We start from the raw sequence: 6,000 nt of genomic DNA, 5'->3' as shown, positions 1-6,000 counted from the left end.
TATTTCTGTCAAATTACAATATTTGTGCTAAAACATAGTATTTTTTTTTTTAAATTTCAATATTAATAGTAAATTACAGTATCTCTGGTAAATCGCAGCATTTCTGCAATGTTGTACTGTTTTTCTAAATCATAGTATTTCTGTAATGTTTAAGAATGTTTGGCTAAATATATTCTTTCTGTTATCTTATACTATTTCTCCTAAATTCTTGTATTTTTGAGAACTTATCGTGTTTCTGGTAAGTTACAATATTTCTGCTAAGTTCTGCTATGCTATTGTATTTCTGCCAAGTATTATGTTTCCTCTAAGATATTGCAGTTCTGCTAAGTCACTACATTTTAGCAAAGTTCCTTTGCTTCTGCAAAGTTTTTACAATTTCTGCAACTTTTCAGCTTTTTCAGCTAGTTTCAGCAGACAGCTTCAGCGTTCCAGCATCCACACTGCATTTTCGCAGGAAATGCAAATTTTTCTAGTTCTAGTTGCTTCCGTACACTTTTTGGCACTTATCTACTCCCTCAGTTTTCAGCCGATTTTCTCCGTTCAAACTCTAAACTGTTCTGCTCTTTCTGCTAATGCCGGCTATGACTTTTGGTGTTTATTACTGTTATACTTTTTAAAATATTACACTTTTTTCCTTTAATTTGTCCCATTGAAATGAATGGGAAACTTCCACAATTCTGCTAAAACTTGCTTGTTTTTGAAACTTAACTACTTTGTCATACTTTCACCTAGAAACTCCATTCAAACTTTAAAATGTTCTCAAATTATTGGGCTATTCCTGTCTGATTCAGCTTTTTCAGATCTTCTACCGTTTTAATTTTATACCTCTTTAAGTTTTCAGTTGCAAAATTGTGATTTTTCACAAAATACATGCGTTGCTATGGTTGCTATGCAATTAAGTCAGAGTGAGTGCTGGTCCGTTCTGAATTTTCTCTTCATGTCTAAACAACTTCTTGCTACTCGTTCAATTTCCACTCAACCCCCACAAATTATACGTCAAAACGTAGGTATTTTTGCTGGCTTTCAGAAAACGTCACTATCACTGTTGTGGAAGTTACAGATTTTTATCAAATCGCCTCAGACCAACACAAGATCTGAAAACGCTCCATTGACTTTCAATGGAGAGTGTGTTCAAAATCAGCGCTGGATTTCTCTAATGAGAGGCATTTTCAAATCGTCATATCTATTTAACAAAGCAAAGTTACGACATGAGGCTTGTGCCAATATATCTTCAGACACTGCTGACACTCACAGTGGAAGCCGTTTTTACAATTATCTTACCGTTGAGCAATGAATTACGTTTGTTTGAGAGGTGGAAATCTGTCCTTCTCTCAGTCTTCAAACTCTGGAAATGAAGCCGTTTCTTCTCTCGTCATATCTCCGCGACGGAGGTAGAACGAGCTATGAAAATCGCAGTCAAAATACACCAAAGTCCGCTGATTCACCCAGTACAAGAATTATGCTGCTAGCCCTCCTAGTTTTTGAGTTACACGACGTTTTGTAACTCCAAAAAACGGCGTTTTTCGCCTCTCACCGCGATCTATTTTCTGACTGCCCAAGTATCTGTCTTTCAGACCGCCGCCCCCTTTCCGGGTGGCGCAATCAGTAATGACACGGCTCTGCAGCTCAAAGGTCGTGGGTTCAATCCCACCTTGGTCCACGTTTTTTTTTTTCACTACAAATTTATACACTATCACAGACCTGTAATTTATATTGCTAATTTATTACAATTCTGCAAAGTTTTATGATTTTAGCAGCTTTTCTAATATGGACCTCAGATTCTTTTTAACGCTCCATGGCAGAAACAAGTACACAGCCTGATGAAGCAGACTGAGGCAGTACCTCTGATTGGTGAATTTGAGCAGAACCAGGTTGTTCTTTAATTTCATTTCTTTATTTATTTCACACATGGTTCAACAGTGTTTCTTTTTCTACATACAGAACCTTGTGCCTCTTTTCAGCAGAAATTCTGCTCATTCACCTCATCTCTTGTGTTGGAGTGCCCTCTTGTGGCGCCTTTTGGGTAGTGCCTTAGTAAACGTGAACACTGCAAAGAAGTGGTATCAGACTGGTTTGTAGTGGAGGAATTTGTTGCCAGTTTCTTTCATCTTTAATCCGTATTCATGTTGTCATGTAGTAGTACCACAATATGGCAGAAACACTATGTTTTGGCACAAATACTTTGATTTAGTATACTTCAGCTTCTTCAGCTTCTTCACCCCTTTTCAGCAAAATTTTCATTTTTTTCACCCCTTTTCAGCACAAATTCCAGCTTTTTTGGCTGTATTCAGAAAAAAGACAACTCTTTTCAGCAGAAACTCTGCTGATTCATCTCTTTTCAGCGCAAGTTTCTGCTTCTTTGCCTCTTTTCTGCAGAAATTCTGCTGATTCACCTCTTTTCTCCAAAATTTTCAGCCTTTTCACCTCTTATCAGCTTCTGCTCATTTCAGCAGAATTGTCCGTCTCTCCACCTCTTCTTTGTAAGAGTGACTTTGGCTAAGGGAAATGAATAGCCACCTTTGAGCAGAAATTCTGCTGATTCATCTCTTTTCAGCGCAACTTATTGCTTCTTTACCACTTTTCTGCAGAAATTCTGCTGATTCACCTCTTTTCTCCAAAATTTTCAGCCTTTTCACCTCTTATCAGCACAATTCTCAGCAGCTTCTGCTCATTTTAGTAGAATTGTCGGTCTCTCCTCCTCTTCTTGAGAGAATGAGTTTAGCTCAGTGAGATGAGTAGCTGCCTTGAGACCAGGAGGGCCAGATTCGAATCCTGCTCAGGGTGACATGTTTTTTTTCACCACCATGCAACTTTTCAGCTTTTTCAGCTTTTCAGCAGACAGCTTCAACGTTAGGGCATCCACACAGCATTTTCGCAGGAAATGCAAATTTTTCTAGTTCTTTATTCCACCTTATTCCAGTTGCTTCCGTACACTTTTTGGCACTTAACTACTGCCACAGTTTTTAGCCGATTTTCGCCATTCAAACTTTAAAAAATTCTGCTCTTTCTGCTAATGCCGGCTATGACTTTTGGTGCTCATAACTTCTATACTTTTTGAGATATTGAATTTTTTTTGCAATATTTTTTGCCCATTTCTGCCATATTATCAGTGGCCTCACTGATTTTCTTTGCCGGGAAGACCTGTGTTTTAGCTCAGTGAGATGAGCAGCCGTTCTCAGACTGGGAGGCCCGGGTTCAAATCCCGCTCATGGCAACATTTCTTTCAGTTAACAGTTAAACTTTTTTAACTCTTTTCAACACAAATTTAAGCTTTTTCACCCCTTTTCAGCACAATTTTCAGTTTTTTCACCACTTTTCAGCACAAATCCCAGCTTTTTCAGCTGTTTTCAGCAAAAACCTCTTTTCAGCAGAAATTCTGCTGATTGAACTCTTTTCAGCAGAATTTTCACCCCTTTTCAGCCCAAATTCTGCTTATTCACCTCTTCTGCAAAATTTTCAGCTTTTTCCCCTATTATCAGCACAAATTTCAGCTGTTTTCAGAAAAAACTCTTTTGAGCAGAAATTCTGCTGATTCATCTCTTTTCAGCAGAAATTATGCTGATTGACCTCTTTTCAGGAGAATTTTCAGAATTTTGCTTATTCAACTCTTCTGCAAAATTTTCAACCTTTTCACCTCTTATCAGCACAATTTTCAGCAGCTTCTGTTCATTTCAGCAAAATTGGCAGTCTCTCCACCTATTCTTGGTCAGAATGAGTCTGACTCAGTGAGATGAATAGCTGCCTCTAAACCAGAAGGGCCAGTTTCGAATCCTGCTCAGGGTAACATTTTTTTTCCACTACTTTTCAGCAAAGATTTCTCCGTCTTTACCCCTTTCAGTAGAATTTTTGGCTTTTCACCACTTTTCAGCAAAAAAATTCTGCTTCTTCACCTGTTTTCTGCAGAATTTCCAGTTTTTGCACCGCCATATAACTTTTTGCAAATTTTCAGCTTTTTCAGCAGCCAACTTCAGCGTTAAGGCATCCACACAGCATTTTCGCAGGAAATGCAAATTGTGTGGATGCCCTAAAGGGCTTCCACACTATTGTTTTCCTGTTTCTCTTTATTCTTTATTCCACCTTATTCCAGTTGCTTCCGTACACTTTTTGGCACTTAACTACTGCCACAGTTTTTAGCCGATTTTCGCCATTCAAACTTTAAAAAATTCTGCTCTTTCTGCTAATGCCGGCTATGACTTTTGGTGCTCATAACTTCTATACTTTTTGAGATATTGAATTTTTTTTGCAATATTTTTTGCCCATTTCTGCCATATTATCAGTGGCCTCACTGATTTTCTTTGCCGGGAAGACCTGTGTTTTAGCTCAGTGAGATGAGCAGCCGTTCTCAGACTGGGAGGCCCGGGTTCAAATCCCGCTCATGGCAACATTTCTTTCAGTTAACAGTTAAACTTTTTTAACTCTTTTCAACACAAATTTAAGCTTTTTCACCCCTTTTCAGCACAATTTTCAGTTTTTTCACCACTTTTCAGCACAAATCCCAGCTTTTTCAGCTGTTTTCAGCAAAAACCTCTTTTCAGCAGAAATTCTGCTGATTGAACTCTTTTCAGCAGAATTTTCACCCCTTTTCAGCCCAAATTCTGCTTATTCACCTCTTCTGCAAAATTTTCAGCTTTTTCCCCTATTATCAGCACAAATTTCAGCTGTTTTCAGAAAAAACTCTTTTGAGCAGAAATTCTGCTGATTCATCTCTTTTCAGCGCAACTTTCTGCTTCTTTACCTCTTTTCAGCTGAAATTCTGCTGATTCACCTCTTTTCTGCAAAATTTTCAGCCTTTTCACCTCTTATCAGCACAATTCTCAGCATCTTCTGCTCATTTAAGCAGAATTGTCAGTCTCTCCACCTCTTCTTTGTCAGAATGACTTTGGCTCAGTGAGATGAGTTGCTACCTTAGGACCTGGAGGGCCAGGTTCGAATCCTGCTTAGGGCAATGTTTTTTTTTAGCAAAAATTTCTCTGTCTTTACCCCTTTCAGTAGAAGTTTTTGGCTTTTCACCACTTTTCAGCAAACATTTTCTGCTTCTTCACCTGTTTTCAGCAGAATTTTCAGTTTCTTCACCGCCATATAACTTTTTGCAAGTTTTCAACTTTTTCAGCTTTTTCAGCAGGCAACTTCAGCATTAAGGCATCCACACAGCATTTTCGCAGGAAATGCAAATTTTTCTAGTTATTATTCCCCTAGTTGCTTCCGTACACTTTTTGGCACTTATCTACTCCCTCAGTTTTCAGCCGATTTTCTCAGTTCAAACTCTAAACTGTTCTGCTCTTTCTGCTAATGCCGGCTATGACTTTTGGTGTTTATTACTGTTATACTTTTTAAAATATTACACTTTTTTCCTTTAATTTGTCCCATTGAAATGAATGGGAAACTTCCACAATTCTGCTAAAACTTGCTTGTTTTTGAAACTTAACTACTTTGTCATACTTTCACCTAGAAACTCCATTCAAACTTTAAAATGTTCTCAGATTATTGGGCTATTCCTGTCTGATTCAGCTTTTTCAGATCTTCTACCGTTTTAATTTTATACCTCTTTAAGTTTTCAGTTGCAAAATTGTGATTTTTCAGAAAATACATGCGTTGCTATGGTTGCTATGCAATTAAGTCAGAGTGAGTGCTGGTCCGTTCTGAATTTTCTCTTCATGTCTAAACAACTTCTTGCTACTCACTCAATTTCCACTCAACCCCCACAAATTATACATCAAAACGTAGGTATTTTTGCTGGCTTTCAGACAATGTCACTATCTTTATTGTGAGATTTACCGTTTTTTCGCAATGTGCCTCGGAGTGACACAAGGTCTGACAACTCCTCATTCAAAGTCTATGGGGAGGTTTTGAAATTCAGAGCTGAAATTCTGTAACGGGAGGCATTTTAAAATCGCCATATCTCTTGAACAAAGCAAAGTTAGGACATGAGGCTTGTGCCAATATATCTTCAGACACTGCTGACACTGCTGACACTCACAGTGGAAGCAGTTTTTACAATTA

The sequence above is a fragment of the Oreochromis niloticus genome, linkage group LG18 (assembly GCF_001858045.2).
Source record: "Oreochromis niloticus isolate F11D_XX linkage group LG18, O_niloticus_UMD_NMBU, whole genome shotgun sequence".
NCBI classification, from domain to species: domain Eukaryota; kingdom Metazoa; phylum Chordata; class Actinopteri; order Cichliformes; family Cichlidae; genus Oreochromis; species Oreochromis niloticus.
This window is presented reverse-complemented; position numbering follows the sequence as displayed.